We start from the raw sequence: 25,346 nt of genomic DNA, 5'->3' as shown, positions 1-25,346 counted from the left end.
AGTAATGAGACAAGTCAGGTCTTTTGGTCTTGGGTGAGTTTTGAAGAAATAATCACCGGAAGTTGGTTTTCTTCCTTAAGATATGCATATCCAAGATTATCGGGGAGTTCTTTAAGCTCAAGAGTCAGAGGCTCCTCCCATGAAGATTTGATTCGGAATCTATATTCATGAGGGATGGACTCAAATGACTCTTCCCGAATGGTCTCATCTTTACTTTTAAAATCATCAACATTAACATTCATTAATTCCTTAAAATCGGCCTCTAAATCCATAATCTCATTATCATAAGTTTGGTTGAACTCTGAAGTATCAACCTTTAAAAGTTTTTCAAGTTCATCATGCACATAAAAGGATAATGTGGTCAAAGGCATAGCACTCATCATCATCGGTGTTACTCGGTTGCTTCATAGCTTCCCGGATATTGATGGTCACACGCTCTTCGCCAACTCTAATATTACGTTGGTTGCGTTGTACTAAGATGATGGTGTCAGCGGTTGCCAAAAATGGTCTACCTAAGATGAGGGGGACTTGAAGGTCCTCCTTCATCTCTATGATAACAAAATCGACCGGGAACACCGGGGTGTCAATGCTAACTAAGATGTCTTCGGTGATGCCAATAGCAGTATCAAACGAATGGTTGGACAATCTTATCTTAATCTGAGTTGGTTTAGGAGGTCCAAGACCAAGCCTCTCGCAAAGTGAATGGGGCATTAGGTTAATGCTTGCACCCAAGTCGGCTAGTGCATTGAACACTTCCAATTCATCGAACTTACAAGGGAAAACAAATTTTCACGGATCTCCTAACTTCTTAGGAATCCTTGGCCTTGATCCAAGAATCTTGTTGCACTCCTCTTCGATAAAGAAAGATGTTTCGTCATGATATTTACCCCTTTGAGATATTAGCTCCTTGATGAACCGACCGTAATTCGGCATTCCTTTAAGCACATTGGTGATAGGTAGGGTAACCGAGACGTTTTTCATCATTTCTTGAAACTTTTTTTATTGAGCCACCAACTTGTCCTTCTTTAAAGCTTTTGGATATGGCACCGGTCTCGTAATCTTTGAAGACTCATCACCCTTTTTCTTACCCGATTCATCATTACCCGTACCCTCGGTTGAGTTGACCTTTTCTTTACCCTTCTCCTTACTAATCCCGGTATCCTCTTCAATAAAATTTGGAAGTGGTTCATGGGTTATAAAGGCTTGTGGTTGAGGATCTTCACCTCCTTTAGTGGTTAAACCGCTTCGAGTGGTTATGGCGTTGACATTTTCATTTTGGTTTAGGTTATTAGGGTTTTGGTTGGTGCTTTCGATAGGAATCACTCTTGAGTTATTATGTTGTTGGTTTTGATTGTGTTGACGGTTGTTGTTGTAATTATTAATCGGGTTGACTTGAGTGTTTGAAGGTAAAGTTCCTTGTGGTCTTTCGACAACTTGGGTTGAAAGTCGTCCAACGGCACTCTCAAGGTTTTGGATTGAGGCTTATTGGTTTCGGATTTGGTGCTTTAAGAATTCATTCTCTTTCATTAGAAAAGCTTCGGTTGATTCTACCTTCTTGATGTAGTTTTGCATGATTTCTTCCAAGCTCTTCGAAGGTTGGGATTGTTGATTGTTTTGTTGAGGTTGTTGATTTTAACCTTGGTTATTTTGTGATTGACTATAACCTTGGTTGTTTTGATAATTTGAATTTGCTTGATTGTTGTAAGGTTGGTTGTTGTAAGGTTGTTGGTTTTGGTATTGGAAGTTGTTGTTTCGGTTTTGGTTATAGTTGTTGTAACCTTGATTTTGATTTTGGTTTGTGAATCCGGGTGGTGTATTGGTTTGGTTGGTGAATGATACTTGTTTTTGATTAGGATTGTAGTTGCTTTGGTTAGATGTTCCTCCCCGTTGATAGTTTTGATTACTCACGTAGTTCACATGAGCATCCGAATTCATGGGAATATCATCTAGATCAACATAATTGCATTGAGTGATTTGAGGACAATTTTTCATGAGATGTGGACCCTCGCATCGTTGACAACCTACTTGCATTGCAACGACCGTTTGTTGAATCTTCTTCAATTCTTTCCCAAATGTTTGAAAATGATTGTTCAAGCTTACAAGCATCATTTGCCCATTTTCACTCTCGACTTGTGCTACACTTTTCCTTGTCAAATCCCGCGATGAAGGTGCCCATTCATACGTGTTGACCGAGATGTCCTCTAACATGATTTTGGCCGCATTTGGTGATTTATACATAAATACCCCACCGGATGAAGAATCAAGATATTACTTCGTAAAAGTATTACAACCCCGATAGAATGTGTTGATATACTCCTTTTTCGTTAAACCATGCGGTGGGCAAGCTCTTAGTAGCTTCTTGAATCGAACTCGTGCATCATACAAACTCTCATCACCCCGTTGTGTGAACCCATTAATCTCCATTCTAAGCCACTCTACTTTTGACAGTGGAAAGAAATGATTGATAAAATCGTTTGTTAATTCTTGAAAAGACTTTATGGAATCGGATGGTAAACTTCGCATCCAAGCTTTTGCGTCTCCTTGAAGTGTGAAGGGGAATGCCCTTAACTTAAAATCGTTATCGGTGACGTTTTTGGTTTTGTAAATATCACAAAGATCATTAAAGTGTTAAATATGTTCGAACGGATTTTCATCTATCAACCCATGAAAGTATGTATCCTTGATCAACGTGAAAAAGTTACCCTCGATCTTCCAATTATCCTCTTCAATTGGTGGTTTTGTAATAGCCGATGCTATCATTGTTGGTGCAACCAATCTAGCGTTCCACATTGGTGTGTCGTTTGGATCATTCCATAATTCTTGATTAACTGGAGGACCATTAGGATTGCCCTCTTCATCGTGAATCGGATTACCGTTTGGATCCATCTCTTCTAAACAAAATGGCAAAGCTTCGAAATTCTTTCTTAATACCCTTTCTTCTCTACGATTATAAACCCCGTGCACGTGTCTTTCCGGATCTGAAATTGGATGTGTGAATTCTTGATCCTTGTGAGACTTTGTTTTGATACACCAAAGGTACCTATCCTTCTGCACAACACAAACACAGGCGGTTTTCCAAACAAAAATAATAATATAAAATGCGAAAAGTAACTTCCGTAAGGGTGAACCCCTATGAAAGGATCGAACAATTAAAAGTTTAAACCAAATAACCAACTAAGCTAACTGCATCCCCGATAGCGGCGCCAAGAAAGTGTGATGTGTTCGTGCGATATACATCTTTTACCCTCTAAATTTATATTTGATTTAAACACTACAATCAAGTACACACAACTAACGAGCACTTAGAACCCGGTTATTATAGAACTTTAATGTAAGTATTCTTATCAAATTAGTCCCAAGAGACACGGTGTAAGTCGGATATTTGAAACTATCAATTGTCCTAGGGTTTGTTTGATTGGGGGGTTTCGATTGATATCAACTAACAACTAAAACTTGCACAATTAAACAAACCTAAATTTAACAATTAAACTAGTAACAACAAACGAGTAATGATGTATTAAGACTTAAAACAAATTAACTAAGACGTGTTCACTTATCTGATCCTTTATATGCTTGGCTTGCCCCATTTTGCCTATATTGCTATCTCATTAGTTGTTGAACTATTAAATATTTAGCATCGCTACTAAACCTCAAATCAAATGATACTCCATGAATTCACATAAGCTTTATATCTTAAGATCGAGTTAAACATGATCTGGTCATTGAGATTGAGCTTAGGTTGAAATCACTTAAAACCCCCAACTATCAGAATCACTTAAGACAATCGGCATTACTATGTTGACTAGAGACCAATTGAAAACTAACCTAGATCAAGAACACAATCAATTGCAATTCCTAAGCTAGTTGTCTAGATCACCTAAGGTGTTGAAGCACATATTGATTCACTTCTCAAATTAATGATACGCATATCCGCATAACAATGCGAATTACGCATCCAAAGCCCTGAATCGCACACTAATTGCCATGTACAACATATGGCACGGTTATAACTGCACTCTATGCGCCTATACCATCTGATGTGAGTTGTGTATACTTGCATAAGGGTCCAGTATATTCTAGAAGAATGTACGGTATAATTCATTCGGATTCTTTTCCTTAAATAACGTTAGTTAGTTAGGATGAGATCACAATTAATTATGGATGAGATTCTATCGAAACCGTAATTCACGAGCCTATAAATACATAGCTTACAAACCCTAAAAACATATTCGATTATTCATACGTAACAAAAAGTACACATCATCATCGTACGAACAAGCTTCATACGATCTAAAACGTAAAGACTTTCAGGTATGTCTCGAAATATAAAACCTTCATGTCTTTCGACCACTCAACCCCGTATGCTGGGTTGTTGGTAGACTGTCAAATCGGTCACCCTGTCGGAATCGAAACGATACCGATGTGGGTTATCCACGACTAAGTGTAGGAGGTTCGAATATTGTTGGTCCTTAAACCCTATCATGCACTCAAGCGTAGGTTCATCTTGACCTCGTGAAAATATGTTTGATCATTTGGCGCCATCCGTAGGACCGGTTATTTGAACAAATAAGATTGGAATTTATGTTGTGTATACTTTATTATATATCTTCTTTCTGTAAAGCTTTTTTGTTTAATTAATCGGTCACTTTCAGGTTTTCAAAATTATCTGCAAGAATGGGTGGAGGAAGTAAGAATGCCAAAAATAAAGGGGCGATCAGATTATCCGGTAAGTCCAGGGTTTCAAACACCTACATCGACTGTTATGAATACACCACCGACGCCACCTGCACTAGTCAAAGGCATATCAAAGCCTCCATCGACATCAAACGTCGAAACGGGATCTGTTGCATCAGAAACAATCCTAAAAGAACCATCTAAGAATTGTTGGCACTCTCCTGATGGAAGCGTGTCAGAAACATGAACTTGCTTAAAACCATTCAAGGATCTACCTCCAAAAAATCTGAGCTTCGGTTCTCCAAGCGAAACCGTTCAACCAGGTTTCAAAGTTAAAACCACCTGTGTGGGCACCATACCAATCATCACCTCGGTTGAACCTGAAACTCCTATTGAAAGGGTTACTACCGAGAGTGCTCAAGAAAGAATCAGGCAGATGGGTCTGAGAAATCCAGATGGTTCATATATTATGCTGACACCACAACGAGGGTCAACGACGTATGCGTCTTCGCAACCAATCCCAAATATTGCAAGCAACCAATATAGCGGGACGCAATATGTCTCGACTCAGTCAAACAGCTTTATATCTCAGTTGCAGCAAGTCGCGCCACCGCATTTGGCACCAGCTTTCAATGAACCAGTGCGAGTACAAGAATTTATGAGCAATTGGTTCGCAGTGATGCAGGGACAAAAGGCTAAGCAAAGTCTTGAGCTAGCTCCCACAACGGAAAATTTTATGCCACATATTGCAAATCACCCCTTCATAGTAGCACCTGTGTTACCTTTAACATTGGGAAGTTACGATGGATTGTCAGATCCAGATGATTTTTTTGCAAAAATTTGAAGGAACGGTAAGAACGCACAGTTGGGGTGATGTAGTCGCATGCCATGTGTTACCAATAGTGCTACAAGGAGTAGCAAGGGAATGGTTCAATAACTTACCAGCCTAAAATGTTACAGGTTTTACGGACTTTTGCTAAAGATTTCTATTAAATTTTCACAATCTGTTCGCCCGCAAAATAACACATGTCGAATGCCACGACATTAAGCAAAAATCAAAAGAAAGTTTGGGAGAAGTCATAGACAGGTACACCAAGGAGGTGGCCAAAATACAATACCTGCCAGAAATCCAGAAGGTGTCCGGCTTTATACACTGTATAGATAAGGACAGACTTTTATCCTTATGGTAGCGGTTATGCCGAAGAGTGCCAGATACTTTCGCAGAAGCTATAAAAGAAACGCATGATTATATGCGTGCACAAGAAGACATAAAGCAAAATTGCGGAAATACCTCTTCAAACATGGATATTGATGACGATTACTATCGAGTGCAAGGAAGAGGATCAGAATCTGGCAAGCGTTATGGTGGTAGTGGGCCACCTCGAAGCAGTAATTACAATGGCGATAAATATCGCAAGTTTAATAATAACAAGGGGGAGGAAGTCAATGGTTTAAAAACAACCATATTGACAATGTTGCATTGATAAAAGACCTCACGAAAACACCAAAAGAAATATTAGCTACAGAGGCAGTATGTAAAAGTTTCGATCCCCCAATACCTTTGTCAAAAATGAGAATAGAGATAAAAGCAAATTTTGCGACTTTCATGACGATTACGGTCATGAAACCAATGAATGTCGGCATCTAATTGAAAAGGTAGTTGCTGAACTTAAAAGAGGAAGATTGCAACACTTGAAGAAAGGTGGAAAAACATCAAGTGAGAAGCCAAAAGGAGAAAAAGAGTATCCATGGCAAAGAAAGAATGATGAAAAGGAAACAGATAAAACCATTAACATGGTGACCAGTGGACGAGCAAATCAGAGATGCAAATTAGAATTGTCAGAAGAATGGGAAAACACTCCAATCCTATTCCCGGCCATAGCGCAAGAACCCTCAGATGCGCCTATCACAATAAAAGGGCGCGTCAAAAGCTGTGGGTACATCATAAAGTGATTGCACGTAGACACTGGTTGTGGTGTTGATATAATGTATGAACATTTTTTCCGGTTGCTGCCTGGAGCGGTACGAGCCAAGCTGATAGCTCCTAGTACCGCATTATCAGGGTTTTCTGGAGAGTCCGCATGGCCAATAGGGATCATCGAGTTAGAATTAGAGCTGGTAGATGATGATAATAAGGAGTTAGTAAGAAGTACATCAGTAGAATTTGCTGTAGTAAGGTCTTACTCGAAATATAATGCGCTTTTAGGGCATACAACTTTGCAAAAGTTGGCAGCTATTCCTTCCACAGCGCATGGTCTTATAAAATTTCCATTATTATAAAGCGCGTGCCAATAATCCTACGTGTCGATTTCTCATTAAACTTGCACACGTGTCAATTTCTAAATTAAACTGAATTGAATAATCATACGTGTTATTTTCTCAATTAAATTGAATTAAATAATAATAACTTCATAAAATAACTCCCTAAATTAAGAGTATGTATTTTTTTAATATTCTGTTTATTAAAATATTACGTTTGTAAAAGTTGAATCATAACCACAATATAATCTGGATAATCAAAGCATTATTATTATAAATATATGAAATATAAAATATATATATTATTTAGTTCGATGTTAATAAAAAAAATACTTGCAACAACCATAGGATAACCGTAGAAAAATAATTACCTGAATATTTTCAACTATTTACGAACAAAACGCAATAAACCGTATTCGAAACGGAGCTTCGATGCACTACCAACGGAGCATTTTTTGGCAATAAATATGAAAGTGATTTGAATTTATAGTTTAAGTCCTTATATATAATATTTATGAACACGCAAATATAACTATTATAATATTAGTTATACCTGATGACTCTCCGAGCACAATTATTTTGCTGAAATGACTAACAACTTTTACAAATATTAAACTCGCGGGTTACACTTTTTTTTAAAAAATAATTGTATATAACAATTCTAAGTATTAAGTAGTACTATATAATTTATATATTAGAAAGATACTAATGGTGAGAAAAAAATTGTAAAATTAAGTTACTAACACCACTCAAAATCACTGTTAACATTTGTCAACACCATGTGCTCTTAAACTCAAAAGAACTTTTAAATTCGTCAACATCATGTGCTCTTAAACTCAAAAGGAATTTTTAAAATTTATCAACAACACCGGCTCTTAAACTCAAAAGAATTTTTAAAATTTGTCAATACCATGGGCTCTAAGATAATTCTTATAATTTTCCTATTTTTTTTTGTTATCGCTAATTACATACCAATATGAACTGTAATTCACATTTTTTGCACGGTTTTTTACACACTCGTGCAACGCACGGGCTCAAAAACTAGTATATATATATATATATATATATATATATATATATATATATATATATATATATATATATATATATATATATATATTAACATGATATTATGATAAGTAAGTATCTCATTAAGTATATTAATAATGAGTTATAAAAATAAAATGAGACTACTAATTAAGAAATTTGAAACGATATATATAACAATTATCGGTGTAACAACGTTTTAATTAAAATAAATACATATGTATCATATTAAGATATATTAATACACTATGTTTAACATGATAAACGCTAATTAAGTATATCATTGAGTGTATTAAAAATGAACTACATATGTAAAACAAGATTACTAACTTAAAGGATCGAAACGACATATATATGTAACAATTAACGACGAAATAACTCCTTAATTAATATGTATGTATATATATCGTATTAATATGTATTACTACACTTTTGAAAGACTTATATACAGATATCAAAATACTTATACTCAACAAAGATTACTATACTTGTATTCGCATTCGAATTTTTCAAGAATTCTACTCGTATTCATACGGTATTTGTACTCGTATTGTATGCAACTTTTAGATGTATTTACTATTTATCTATACCAATACAAATCTACTCCTTATCAACCCTAAATGATTAAGGAACATATGGAACCAACCTTTTGGCAACTAGCTAGAATTATTACGCTAAAAATGAAATTACAACTTGCATATATGCTAGCCATCATTCACATTTTCATGCACACACATACACTTTCATATTGCAACTTTCTTTCATCCATTTGATCTCTCTCTTGTTCTCTCATTATGTTCTAAGTGTTCTTTATCATCTTCATCAAAATCTACATCAATCTAGCTCATAAATCCAACCTTTAATCATCATACAAAACAACTACTCTAGAACACTTCAAGAACACTTTCAAGTTTACTAGATTACTTTCACGCTTTCAAATCCATTCCAAGTAATCATCTAAGATCAAGAAAACTTTGTTATTTACAGTAGGTTATCTTTCTAATTCAAGGTAATATTCATATTCAAACTTTGATTCGATTTCTATAATTATAACTATCTTAATTCAAGTAGTAATCTTACTTGAACTTGTTTTCGTGTCATGATTCTACTTCAAGAACTTCCAAGCCATCAAAGATCCTTTGAAGCTTAAGTTTATTTCTCATCATTTCCAGTAGGTTTACCTACTACACTTGAGGTAGTAAATATGTTCATAACATCATTCGATTCATATATATATATATATATATATATATATATATATATATATATATATATATATATATATATATATATATATATATATATATATATATCTTATTCGAAGAATATAACTCGTAATCACTAGAACATAGTTTAGTTGATTCTAAACGTGTTCGCAAACAAAGTTAATCCTTCTAACTTGACTTTTAAAAACAACTTAACACATATTTTATATCTATATGATATGCTAACTTAATGATTTAAAACTTGGAAACACGAAAAGCACTGTAAAACTGGACATACGACGTCGTAGTAAAATCGGGGGCTGTTTTGGGTTGGATAATTAAAAACTATGATAATATTTGATTTAAAAGCTGTTCTTCTGGGAAAATGATATTTCATATGAACATGATATTATATCCAAAAATCATGGTTAAACTCAAAGTAGAAGTATGTTTTTCAAAATGGTCATCAAGATGTCGTTCTTTCGACGGAAATGATTACCTCTTTCAAAAATAACTTGTAACCGGTAACTCCGACTATAAACCACCACTTTTTCAGTTTGGTTTAACAAATTTCAGGTCGTTACGAAACCATAGCAATTTGATTCACTTAAAACGGATTTATAATGAAGAAGTTATGAGCAAAACAATATTGGTTAAAAATGGCTAAAATGAATACGGGATTAGTTTGATAAAATCTATACTAACCATATCTTAGCTAACTTTTCTTGTATTATACATGTATTCTAACATGTCATGGTTACACAATACGTCGAATAAATCAAAAACACCACATGCACAATACGTCGAGATAACTTCAAAGACAATAGCGTTATTGTGGGTCATGATTGAGTCTTATACAACACGTGTATACTATGCACTACTAATTGTGGATTACTAACGTTGGACTGCTAACTTAACAACTGAAATCGTCAACACGTAAATAAAAATATGATGTGAATGTATTTCTATCATACTTTGATATATATGTATATATTTGTTATAGGGTCGTGAATCAATCCATGGCCAAGTCTAATTTTCGATGAATTGAAAATCTGTGAAAGTGAGTTATAGTCCCACTTTTAATATCTAATATTTTTGGGATGAGAATACATGCAGTTTTATAAATGTTTTACAAAATAGACACAAGTACTTGAAACTACATTCTATGGTTGGATTAATAAATCGAATATCGCCCCTTTTAGCTTGGTAGCCTAAGAATTGGTGTTTATTATAATTGTCACCAATTGACGCGAATCCTAAAGATATATCTATTGGGCCCAACAAGCCCCATCCGGGTTACGGATTCTTTAGTACTTCGATTTATCATATCCGATGAGACTCCCAGAATGATGGGGATATTCTATTTGCATCTTATTAAGGTCGGTTGTAACAACCCGCCAAAATCTCTATTGACGCGGTACGTTATTCATTGATTTCATAGTGAGGTTTTGACCTCTATATGATACGTTTTGTAAACATTGCATTCTTTTGAAAAGGCACACCATAAATGAATATCTAATTCCATGGTTTTTGACATCTGATGATTTCTACATATAGACAATCACCGTAAATAATAGTTTACAATAATACATCCGTCGACAATGCAGTCAAAATAAGATACATGTTGATGATTTTGTGAATGCAAAGTTTTCTCGAATAAAGCATGTATGACTCCATGCACATAGCTTATATAACGTATAAGCAAACAGCGGAAGACTTCTAGGAACCTGAGAATAAACATGCTTAAAAGTGTCAACACAAAGGTTGGTGAGTTCATAGTTTTAATGTTGCGCATAATCTGTATATAAAGGTGGATCACAAGATTTCAGTTGTTTCATCCAGAAACGTTTATCAAAATATTCTACAAGATTGAGCACCCTGGTAACTAAACTGTAACGTATATATAATAAGTACCCCTATTTTAACATACATGCAACCAACATGTACAATACACGCAAGCCAACGTGTACTAAACTCAAATAGCATACATCTGTTTTATAGTTTAGGCTAGGGTTTCTATACTTAGAACAGACGGGGATGTCAAGCCCTATGGATCCATATATAACTACTCACGCCCACCAGTTCTTATAACCAGCAGTTACTAGTTACCAAAGCTAAGGGATTTTTGGTTCAAACTCAGTGTAGAATTTAGTATGTACTTGTGTCCATTGCGTTTATAATAAAGTGTATGTATTCTCAGCCCAAAAATATAGATTGCAAAAGCAATTAAAAAGGGATCTATAAACTCACCGTTCAATATTGTGGTTCAATATTGTAGGAAAATGTATGTAGGTGCAACGTAAATGATAAGTGCAAGGTTGGCCTTTGATTCACTAACAAAACCCCCGAACAATACCCATAACCTCCTTAGATATAACCCATAAATTCCTTAGCTTTAACCCATTTGAAAACTCGTTTTGAAATCACCCGAACATAACTCCGTCGTAGTATTTTATGTATTTTACTAATAATGATACTTATTAATAATAATAATAATAACAACAACAGTAATAATAATAATAATAATAATATCATACGGAGTAAAATAGAGATATAGATATTGATATATGTGTGTTTTTGAAATGAAATTATGTGGAGTGTTCAGTAAAATGATCTTCGAATATATAAGCCAGTATGACCATGATGAAACATTAAAATAATAAAAAATTAAAACGTGCGAATTATTTAGCAGCCACCAAATTTGTAAGTTTCTCTGTCGACATCATTTTTTATATATATAATAATAAAATAATAATATAATAATATAATATAATAATATTGAAATAAAATATAATAATATAGTAATAAATTTTGAATCAAATGAATCGTAATTTTTTTTAAAAGTCGTATTTTTCAAATACTTTAGGGTATATTATGTAACTTATAATTAATAATTTCTATCATGTCGCTTTCATTTGAATAGTAAATTAATTAATTACGTTTCATTTACTATTCACATGAATAGTAAATGAATTAATTTTAATTCAACTATTTAAGTTACGATATTGTACGTTGTGCTTTACAACTTGTACATCTTTGATTTAACTTTGTGTCTTCTTAAAAATTAAAAAAAATACATCATAAACATAAAACGATTTAATACGTAAAAATTTTAATTTGAAATTGCATCATTCAATAGTAAATTTTTATCATTTCATATATAAATATTATTCGCATGATTCCGTATATATTGAAAACTCTTATGTTTATATAATACTTTGTGAAAATGATTAAAAAGATATTAAATTCTTATGTTTTCAAGTTAGATGTATATATATATATATATATATATATATATATATATATATATATATATATATATATATATATAATACATGTAATGACGTTCATGAATCGTCGGACAAACAGGGTGGTCAACCGTTATATAAAAACTCATTTTCAAAAGTTTTAAAACTTGTCAAAATACATTGCTTCTACAATATTAAATTGTATAGAGATTTGGTTTAAAATAAGTCAAAATTTTCCGGGTCATCACAGTACCTACCCGTTAAAGAAATTTCGTCCCGAAATTTGATTGGGATCGTCATGACTGACAATAAGTATGTTTTCATGACGAATACGAGTTGAAAATTAGAGTTTTATCATCATTGAGTAATATGAATAAAACAATTCGTTTATGTGAAGAGTACGAGTGAAGCTATCGCAAAAGAGTGAAATGAGAAAATAAAGTTTCGTCATATCTTTTGACGTAGATAGGGTTGATTTCTGGAGTTCAAGGGATTTAGAGAAAATCTTCGTAATAAGATTTGATTCTTCGGTAATTAAGGAAATTAGGATCTTCTTTGGTTAAATGCAGTGATCTATTTCGATTGTTCTATCGGATATTTCACTATAAATCTACCCCCTTTATTTCCTTACTTCCACATCGCCCATCTTCTATACTTTCTTCCCTAATTCATACTTCTAAAACATTCGTCAATATGCTTGATCCAGTTCTGATCCTTGATATGTTCCTAATTGTCACAACAATTATTCTTCTTTTCCAACTCCCTCCGGAGGAATCTGTTTACTTCTATTTCTCTCTTGGGGTGGTGATTTTCATAGTCCTTCCTTGTATTTGTCTTTCCATAATTATTGACATCTACAGTTAATGATCTTTTTCGTTTGCTGCGATTTATACCCCCTTTCTATTTCGAAGCTTCATGCTTTTGTTTTCTTTTCGCAAGTAATGTTCTAGAATTCGTAGGTATGGAGTTTCGAATTATCATAATATACAAAGTAGAAAGGAAAGATAGTAGCACGATTTGATTTGTCAAATTACCAGAATATCCGAAAAAGACCGAATCATCAAGAAAATATTTTCTTGATATGTATAGAGATTAAATAGAATGAAAGAGTTATGTAACATGGTTCATGATGAGGGTATGATCTGTGAACCTTTATCACGTTCCATTAGAAACTCAGTATGACTTACTGTAATATAATTACATTGATCAAGTGTCATTATATTATACTAACTCATGCTTCAATTCCCAACATTACTTCAAAACATCCATTTTTCGAATTTTTCAGATTTTAGAAACTAAAATAGTTTCTTTTATGATGTAACACAGATAGCGCGAAGAGATAAATGATTTCAGATAAGAATAGTTATGAAGATATCTTCAGAAATATCGAGGATATTTATAATGAAAGATACGATGATATCTTAGAATTTCTATTATCGAAAGATGATAAAGAAGATTTGTCCGTAAAGGTTTAGAGTCAGGAGCAAGGTATTCGTTAATGACTTCAGCAGATACTAAATCATTTAGATTCTTTGAAGGCTGGTTTAGTCTTTGTGATTTGTCCACAGCCTCCTTCATGATTTGCTCAATCCGTTTTCTAGTTCCAAACCTTCTATTTTTCTAAGCTTTGCCAACACATTATTCTTTATCATCAAACTTTTGGCTGTTAAGGTTGTTTACAGTTTTTCTGCTTCATCAGCATTCAAGGTTATCATAACCAAATCGTCGGTTATCAATCCAAGGTGTTTTCAAAAGTTTAAAGGGTTTGCATGAAGATTGTAATTGTCAAGATACATATGATGTTCTAGAATTTTGAATGATAAATATTTTTCTGGGTTTTATGAATAAAAGTGGTGTTCTAGCACAGTTTTGAAGTCAAAGTATAGCTTTGAAAGATATAGGGATCTAAGAGTGATGTTATCTATTATATCTTGACTTGGATTCTAGATTCTGATCTGTTTAAAATCAGAATTTAAGTGAGAAAGGTTGTTCTGATTTCTATGAAAGAATGTATATCATTGTGAAAGTAGTGAGTATAGTTGATGATTTGCTGAATCAGAATCGAAGAATGTAACATATTAATTGTGAATTTACATATCTTTCAGGTATTACCTACCCGTTAAAAGTTTCACAAGTAATATTTTGTACCAGAAAATTTTATTACAGTCTTTATGAAAATATATGTATGTATATTTTCTTCAGATGTAATACAGATTTAATAAGTTAATATCATATTAAGCTCATTTGATTTTCGGCTGGATTAGAAATGAATAATCTCTAAAAATATTAAAGATTTAATAATCTTCGCGGAGTATTTCACTAATGTAATCAATACTTCGTTATTCAGTTTTATTGATATTTCCTCAGTGAATCATGTTGGTGCTCATGGAACTCTTGTTAACTTCGCAAGGTACGAATGATGTTTTCTAGAAAGTTTCGAATACATCGATGATGAAAGTATAAAATCAAACATATAATTGAATAATATACTTAGTTTATTATGAAATGGAATTCATTGAGTTGAAATGGAGATTGTGGTTAACGAAGGATGTACATCATAGCATATCAGTAACATGAACTAACCGAGTAGTACCTACTAGTTAAGATTCACACGTAATAGCTTAGTACGAAAATATTTATTTTGATCTCAAAATTCATATATATATAAAATATACATATAATTTCTTCAGATGGAATGAGTTAATACTTCATAACTCGTTGATACGATATACGCGTTGTTGATTAGTGATGATGTTTGCGGTGATTATGGATCTGGCAGAGCTTGTGATGTTGTAGATGCTACTGATGCTGACGATGCTGACGGTACTGACGGTGATGGTGATGCTGACGATACTGTTGATGCTGCTTGTAAAACAGATCTAGCTTGCAAATCGTGCACCATTCCGATTAGGGTTTTATTTCATCATTTCTATTCGCTCACTCATCTGGTTTACAATTAGAACTAGAATAAGTAATCTCTAAAACTTTTAGAAACTACATATTCTCTGCAGAATATTTCTTCGATGAAGTTATGAATCAATACTTCATCGTTTGTTGTTGTTGGTATTCCTTAGTATCTATGGTGTGTATGACTTTGATGTTCGAGGTACAGATTGTGATGTTGAGGTGTGGGATGCGGATGTTGTTGGTGGTGGTGGTAATGATATTGTTGGTGTTGATGATGGTGGTACTGTTGATGCTGGTGATGCTGCTGGTGCTTGTAACCTTTGCACCATATTCTCCAAAGCCAATAATCGAGCGCGAAGCTCGTTGACTTAAGCTACTACACCGGGATGATTTTCGGTTCAAACGAGCGGATGAATAAGATTTAGAATTTGAGATAGTATATAATCATGACGAGATACTCTGGAAATGAGAGAGAAAATGGTATTACGAACAGGTTCGCCGGTAAGTGCTTCAGGTTCCTCGCCAAGAGGGGAATGTGGTGGATAGAAGGGATCGCCTTCTTCTTGTCTCCAATGATTAAGTAGACTATGAAACCATCCCCAATTCATCCGGAATAGATGATGACTAATTGGTTGATCCATTCCGGTCACACTACTTTCGGAGCTCGAGTGAAACTCCATATCAGAATAGTTGTCGGAATCAAAGGAATTTGAACAAGATACGTGATCCATCTTGTATAATCAAGGAATTGATTTTTGATACGAGATAGATTATAGGATTTAGATTGGTATTCTTCAAAACATAATTTACATATGTATATATAATACCAAAATCCCATAAATTACGGAGGAATCTTTGAAAGATGTCAGGCCAAGTTTACAGTAACAGATATGCTAAGATATGAATTCGTCTGTACACTATCTATGGAATAAATGTAGAAAAACGTGTCTACACTTAAGAATGATAAGCAAGTAATTCCGACAAGGAATGATAAGCAAAAATCGGTAAAAACAAATACGGTCATAGTCCAGACTCACTAATGCATCCTAACAATTACCAGTTAAACACACTAATGCAGATTCTGGTTCCCTATGACCTCAAGCTCTGATACCAACTGTAACGACCCACCAAAATCGCTATTGACGCGGTACGTTATTCATTGATTTCATAGTGAGGTTTTGACCACAATATGATACGTTTTGTAAACATTGCATTCTTTTGAAAAGACACACCATAAATGAATATCTAATTCCAAGGTTTTTGACATCAGATGATTTCTACATATATACAATCACCGTAAATAATAGTTTACAATAATACATCCGTTGACAATGCAGTCAAAATAAGATACATGGTGATGATTTTGTGAATGCAAAGTTTTCTCGAATAAAGCATGTATGACTCCATGCACATAGCTAGTATAACATATAAGCAAACAGCGGAAGACTTCTAGGAACCTGAGAATAAACATGCTTAAAAGTGTCAACACAAAGGTTGGTGAGTTCATAGTTTTAATGTTGCGCATAATCTGTATATAAAGGTGGATCACAAGATTTCAGTTGTTTCATCCAGAAACGTTTATCAAAATATTCTACAAGATTGAGCACTCTGGTAACTAAACTTTAACGTATATATAATAAGTACCCATGTTTTAACATACATGCAACCAACATGTACAATACACGCAAATCAACGTGTACTAAACTTAAATAGCATACGTCTGTTTTATAGTTCAGGCTAGGGTTTCTATACCTGGAACAGACGGGGATGTCAAGCCCTATGGATCCATATATAACTACTCGCGCCCACCAGTTCTTATAATTAGCAGTTACTAGTTACCAAAGCTAAGGGATTTTCGGTTCAAACTCAGTGTATAATTTAGTATGTACTTGTGTCCATTGCGTTTATAATAAAGTGCATGTATTCTCAGCCCAAAAATATAGATTGCAAAAGCAATTAAAAAGGGATCTATAAACTCACCGTTCAATATTGTGGTTCAATATTGTAGGAAAATGTATGTAGGTGCAACGTAAATGATAAGTGCAAGGTTGGCCTTTGATTCACGAACAAAACCCCCCGAACAATACCCATAACCTCCTTAGATATAACCCATAAATTCCTTAGCTTTAACCCATTTGAAAACTCGTTTTGAAATCACCCGAACATAACTCCGTCGTAGTATTTTATGTATTTTACTAATAATGATACTTATTAATAATAATAATAATAATAATAACAACAGTAACAATAATAATAATATCATACGGAGTAAAATAGAGATATAGATATTGATATATGTGTGTTTTTGAAATGAAATTATGCGGAGTGTTCAGTAAAATGATCTTCGAATATATAAGCCAGTATGACCATGATGAAGCATTAAAATAATAAAAAATTAAAACGTGCGAATTATTTAGTAGCCACCGAATTTGTAAGTTTCTCTGTCGACATCATTTTTTATATATATAATAATAAAATAATAATGTAATAATATAATATAATAATATTGAAATAAAATATAATAATATAATAATAAATTTTGAATAATTTTTTTAAAAGTCGTATTTCTCAAATACTTTAGGGGTATATTATGTAACTTATAATTAATAATTTCTATCATGTCGCTTTCATGTAAATAGTAAATTAATTAATTACGTTTCATTTACTATTCACATGAATAGTAAATGAATTAATTTTAATTCAACTATTTAAGTTACGATGTTGTACATTGTTGTAATGACCCATATTTTTCCGACTACTTGATTATACTATTTACATGATTTAATAATTCCGACTTGATAAGCAATGAATTTTAATAAGTCTTGAACCTCCGGAAAGAGTTTTACACAAGCTTTTAGTCACCCTTTTATTCTTACGATTCACGAACGTCATAACTTGTATTAATTATATATATATATATATATATATATATATATATATATATATATATATATATATATATATATATATATATATATATATATATATATATATATATATATATATAGATTTAACTTGAAAATATGATAATTAAATATCTCATTAAGTATATTAATAAAGTATTATATATATATTTTCATACTACTAATTTAAAGTGTTTTTTAACAATATATATGTTACTATTGAAACGATGTAATTAACTTATGTTAAAATGTATTTACATATAATGTATTACGAGAATAAATACATCCTTACAAGTATTAAATACACTTTATAATATACCAATACATATAAAGGATAGCTATACTCGTATTTTCGTTCAATTTCCTCAAGAATTCTACTCGCATTCATACGGGATTTTTACCCGTATTATACACAGCTTCTAGAAATATTTACTATTGGTATATACCAATAGAAATCTGCAATTATTTGTGTAATATGTCATCCATGACCTAATCAATTTAATATGTCATCCATGACTTAATACATTTTAACTTATCTTAGATATTTTCACTAAAAACCAAATTTTCAAGCCTATAAATAAGCACCATTTCTAACTAATTTTTACACATTCATTTTCCAAATTTTACTTCCAATTTTCACACACACTTACAAGAACTCACTCAAGTTTTGTTCTACTACTTCTTTCCAGCAACTTTACAATCTAAACTTGAGGTAAAAACTCTACTTCAACTCTTGTTCAATTCATATGTTTATATCTATCTATATAAGAGTTTATAAACTAGAACATAGTTTAGTTGATTCTAAACTTGTTTGAAGAACTAATCTAATCTTTCTAACATAACTCTAATAACACATATTTATATGTATTATGATGTTATATTAAGTTAATATAAGAACTTATAACTTGTACATATGAAGAACACCTTGAAACTTAACATATATCGTTTAATCTCCATTCGGTAAAAAGCGGGCTGTTTTGGGTTGGGAATTAAAAACCTATCTTAGACTTTGAGTTCGAGGCTAAGACTTTGAAAATATGTTAATATATGTAAATAATACTTCCAGTATTTTTTTCATGATTTTAGACAAAGTGGAAGTATTTTATCAAAAATCATATATTGGGTGGGTGCCGGGATTCTTCCAAATCTGTCTACCGGCACAAAAAGAGGGTAAAACTCTAAATATTAATACATGGGCTGAAATTTTCATTGTTTTTGAAAAATTAACTTCTTAAGGAATCCATAGCAATTTGATTCACTTTAAATGGAGTTGTAATGAATATTTGGCGAGCAAAACAAAATCTGCTAAAATTAACGTTGTATGGACGAAATTTATATTGTAAAAACTATATTAACCATATCCTTGCTAACTTTTCCTATATCCTATATATATTTGGACATGTTATCATTAGTATAATAAAATATTATAATCTTAGTTAATAACGATATTGTATATATCTATAATAATCTTGGTACATTCCATGACAATAAGTATACAATACGTTTTGATAAATCCTAAGACAATAAGTATACAATACGTTTTGATAAATTCTAAGATAATACGTATACAATACATCTCTGGGTTGATGCAAAGACAATACATATACAATACGTCGTGGGGTAATTCTAAGATTATATATATACCGATTATTGGATTGTTGGACATTTCGGACTATTTTGGACTACTAACAAAGGACTACAAACATAAAAATGTTAAAAATTAATATATAAGTATTCTATGAACTTGTTTTATTTTATTCACATGTTGTATTATTATCTGAATCATTATTATTGTTATAAGTTCGTGAATCCAAGGACGACGGCCATATTTTTAATAAGCTGAAAACTTATTATTAATATACTTTTACTACCGTGAGTATATAGTCCCATTTTTAAACTCTAAAAATATTTTTGGATGAGAATACATGCATTTTATGTTTTACGCCATGGACACAAGTACTTAAAATATATTCTACGTTGAGTTGTACCACCTTGCATATCTTCCCTAATAGCTTGGTAACTAATATTTACATGTTGTAAGAACATGTAAGCGCGAATCCTATTGATAGATCTATCGGGTTTGACAACCCCAACCAGGCTAGTCGCTCTAGTATCGTAAACAGTTGCATAGTACTTCATTTTTACTACACTTGGTACAGTGTAGGGAGATTTCATAATAAAGGGAATATGCTACATTAATTGTTAAGTATGGTTACCGAAGCACTCAACAACTTATAGAATACTTTTATAAACTTGCGAGTGTACATATATTTATAACTATGAAATCTTGTGGTCTATATTTATATCGATGCTAAACCTATATATCTCACCAACCTTTGTGTTGACTGTTTAAGCATGTTTATTCTCAGGTCCTTAAGAAAGTCTTCCGCTGTTGCATTATCTGAGCAAGTTGTACATGGAGTCTGATGCTTTTGTTTAAATGATTTGTTGCATTCAATAAAACCTTTGTTATGTATTATATTTGACTGTTATGTCATGTGTGTAGTATTTGGTAACCGATGTATCATGGGGATTATTTCTTAAATAATTGCCCACTTGTTTAAAACATGCATTATGTATAATAATGGTGTGCTTTTTATGAAACGGATGCAATATTTTTCTAGAACGTATCATATAGAGGTCAAATACCTCGCTATGGGACTAATGAATAGCGTACTGCGTTTATAGTAATATAGACGAGTCGTTTCAGTTGGTATCAGAGCGGTGGTCTTAGCGAACCAGGTCTTGCATTAGTGGGTCTAACTGATAGTTGTTAGGATGCATTAGTGAGTCTGGACTTCGGCTATGTCTACATGTCAAAAGTTTTGCTTATCATTTCTTATCGGAAATTACCTGTTTATCATCTTAAGTCTTGACGTATCTTACTGCAATTATTGCATAGATAGTGTGTAGACAAAATTCATATCTTAGTATATCTGCTAAATCATATCTTAGCGTATCTATTACTGTAAACTTTGCCTGACATATTCCGTAAATTCCTCCGTAATCTATGAAATCTTTTGTTCTATATATATATAGATATTCTATGTAATTAGAATACCATCTGATAGCCGGAAATCATTTCATATCGGAAAATCCTTTATTCAATCGTACGAAATGGAACTCGCCACTAGTTCCAGTCCCTCGGATTCCGATATGGAGTTTCACTCGAGCTCCGAAACCAGTGTGACTGGAATGGATCAACCAATTAGCCATCATCTATTCTGGATGAATTGGGGATGGGTTCGCAGTCTACTTAATCATTGAAGATAAGAAGAAGGTGATCCCTTCCATTCACCACATTTCCCTCTTGGCGAAGAACCTGAAGCACTTACCGGCGAACCTGTCCGAAACACCATTTTCTCTCTCATTTCCAGAGTATCTCGTCACGATTATATACTATCTCACATTCTAGATCTTATTCATCCGCTCGTCTGAACCGACAATCATCCCAGTGTAATAGAAGAAGTCAACGAACTTCGCACTCGGGTAGTGGCTTTGGAGAATATGGTGCAAAGGTTACAAGCACCAGCAGCATCACCAGCATCAACAGTACCACCATCAGCAACATCAACAGTACCATTACCACCATAAACAACAACATCTGCATCCCACACCTCAATGTCACAATCTGTACCTCCAGAATCAACGTCATACGCACCATAAATTCCAAGGAGCACTAATAAAAATCAACGATGAAGTGGACTGAAATGATAAAAGGAAGAGTAGAAACCCTGACAAGAATGGTGCATGGTTTACAAGCTAGACTTGTTATACAAGCACCACCGGTAGTACCACCAGCATCACCATCAGTATCACCAACACCGGCAAAACCTGTAGCACTACGAGCTCCACCAATTCTATAATCATCAACATCATCACAAATCAACAACGCGTATATTGTATCAACGAGTTATGAAGTATTAACTCATTCCCCCTGAAAAAATTATATGTATATTATATATATATATATATATATATATATATATATATATATATATATATATATATATATATATATATATATATATATATATATATATATATATATATATATATATGAATTTTGAGATCAAAATATATCTTTTCGTACTAAGCTATTATGTATGAATTAAATAAGGGTAGATGCTACTCGGTTAAATTCATATTACTAATATGCTATATGTACATCCTTCCTTAACAACTTAACCATCGTTAACTACGACCTCTGTTTCAACTCCATGAATTCCGTTTCATAATAAACAAAGTGTATTATTCAATTACATGTTTTATCACACTCCCAGTTAGGGCCTGGGCGAAATGTGACTTAATATCAAATAAACCAACATATTATAATATACGAGAACAATATAAATGATAAAATAAACTTTATTGAGAGTACGCAGCGGAAAAATGAAATGTCGTTACAATGATGGAAGTAACAATAATGTAAATGTTCAAATACAAAAGTAAATAATGCGATATCTCTTGATCCTATGTCCAAGTAGCATCACATAAGTAGTAAGTATGAAAGCTTGAATCAATCAGCACCTAAGACAAAACATGCTAAAATGTCAACTAAAAAGGTTGAGTGAAGTTCATAGGTCTAACAAATAAGTTTGACCGTTGTTTTAGACCACAAGATTTAGTTTGTAAAGTTGATCTCCCGCAGGATCAAAAAGTAGATCTCACAGATCAAAAAGTTATGCCAATGCGTGATATTTAGACTAAACGTTCAAGTATGCCCCAAAGACAAGTTGTAGTTTATACTTGTCAGTTTAATTTCATTATTAAGTAATACAAATACTTAGTCAAATGTATCGGGGACGTTACTCCCGATAGGCCTACCCCCAATAATTAAGCATGCATTCACGAGCAATTAAAAATATCACTGTAGGGACTTAGTCGGACATAGCCGGGTATAGCATAGTTTAGTAGTTTGGTACTTGTGTCTAAGTTGTAAAATGTAAAAACAGCATGTGTCTAACCACAATAAAAGTAAGTAAGTTTGCTAGCAATAAAGAGTGGGACTATGAGTTCACCTTAGTAAGTAGAGAGAGAGTTATTCCTCGGAATAAAAAGTTGGATGAGTGAGCAGAAAAGTCAACCTATTGACATTTAAGAGTAGTAAGTGTTTTTGCCCAAGTTTAAGTAGATGTTTAAGTATGATAGTGTTGTAAATATAGTTCGTTTTACTAAGTTTCCTTTCCTAATAAGTTTCTATTTTTAGAAAGTTTCCACTTTTAGTAGATTTCTTATGTTAGTAAGTTTCTATAACTAGAAAGTTTCTACTTTAAGAGTGTTTTCCATTTTAGGATACTTGTCGTATTAGATAAGCTTCCAATCACCCCTTTCCCTTCGAATGGCCATTTCAGGTCTAGGGGCTTGAGCTATAGGATCCTTTAAATCGGAAATCCAAACCCTTCCGCCTAGAGTTTCGTGGAAACCATTCGTCAAGAAAGTTCGAAGATCTATACATCTCTAATACATATCCCAAAATATTTTTATGTGTTATAATATAAGTAGTAGGTTATAGGTGTTAGTAATAGTAATAGTAATAGTGTATACATGTTAATTAATAGTATAAGTAGTATTAGGGTTTCATTAATTAGGGTTAGTTAATTAAAGTAGTATTCTAATGATTAGGGTTTAGGGTTTTGAGGATCTAAATAATATGAATGTTAAGATCATGCAGGAATATGATTATGAATATAAACATGAATTGAAAGAAAGATTTAAAAGTTTTAAGATTTTGGATCATACCTTGTTAATGATGATGAAGATTAACAAGAAACAAGAAGAAAACTTGGAGATGAAGATCAAATAACCCAAATAATGAAGAACACGCTTGAAAATCTTGATGAACACGAAGAACAAGCTTGAAGATCCGAATACCACAAGAGAGGGAGAGGGAGAGATTATTTTTGAGAGAGGATTTTGGTGTGATTTGTGAATGAGAATAGGAGTCTAAGGGTGTTTATATAGTGTAAGTAATAGAGTGTTAGTCAACATAAGGATGTTCTAATTAATGATTTTATTTTATTTTATAATTTTTAGTCAACAATAGGTGGTACTAGTTTATATATATATATATATATATATATATATATATATATATATATATATATATATATATATATATATATATATATATATATATATATATATATATTATTTTTTAGTCAACATAAGGATGTAATTGTTTAAGATTCTTTAGTCTCATTATTATTATTATTATTATTATTATTATTATTATTATTATTATTATTATTATTATTATTATTATTATTATTATTATTATTATTATTGTTATTATTATTATTATTATTATTTTTACATTTACTACATGATAAGTATTATTTTCTTTTTACTAATTCATGACTTGTATATATATATTTTTTATTTAGTTCCCAATTGTTTTATTATTTATATAAATGTCACTTTTTATTTATTACTTATAGGTTATTAGTTATAATATTACATAAATGCATAAATTTTAATTCGCAGTGAGTGTCGACTAACAGTTTATTATTTTCATCTTTTATTAACTTGTCAATTATTGCACAAAGTTAATTAATATGTTTTATAACTCTTAACACTTAACAATTGTTGATTAAAGTTTAATCATTAAGTTTTAATTATATTGTTTGGGCATTTAATATTGGAAAAATATAGAATGGAAAAATGAGGGTCGTTATAGTACCTCCCCGTTATTAGAAACTTCGTCCCGAAGTTTTAAGTAGATTTCTCGTTTGCATCAGCAGTTGAGAAGAGATAGGGATATTTCCGTATCATTTGGTCTTTGCATTCCCAGGTATATTAGGGGCCTCTACGCGAATTCCAAAGGACGTTAATGATAGGTATGTTGCTTTTACGCGTTTGTTTGACCTCTCCTTCCATGATTTCGATAGGTTTTTCAACAATGCAGATATCATCCAAAGGAATAACAAGTGTGTCATCAGCAAGACACCTTTTAAGATTCGAGACATGAAACACATCATGTACTTGGCTAAGTTCAGTTAGTAGTTCTAATCGGTACACCACGGGACCAACTCTTTGAGTGATCGTGAAAGGTCCAACATATCGTGGACTGAGTTTGCTTCGTTTACCGAAACGGATAACAC

At 32.5% G+C, this 25,346-nt stretch overlaps 1 non-coding gene across 1 annotated transcript; it reads left to right on the top strand.

Moving 5' to 3' along the window:
* The first annotated feature begins 2,326 nt into the window (after window positions 1–2,326).
* Window positions 2,327–2,433, top strand: LOC139873865 (small nucleolar RNA R71). Its single transcript, XR_011767578.1, has one exon. It is a non-coding gene; the product is annotated as a small nucleolar RNA R71 (small nucleolar RNA).
* Window positions 2,434–25,346: the final 22,913 nt, after the last annotated feature.

This window comes from Rutidosis leptorrhynchoides, chromosome 10 (genome assembly GCF_046630445.1).
Source record: "Rutidosis leptorrhynchoides isolate AG116_Rl617_1_P2 chromosome 10, CSIRO_AGI_Rlap_v1, whole genome shotgun sequence".
Taxonomy (NCBI): Eukaryota; Viridiplantae; Streptophyta; class Magnoliopsida; order Asterales; family Asteraceae; genus Rutidosis; species Rutidosis leptorrhynchoides.
This window is presented reverse-complemented; position numbering and strand designations above follow the sequence as displayed.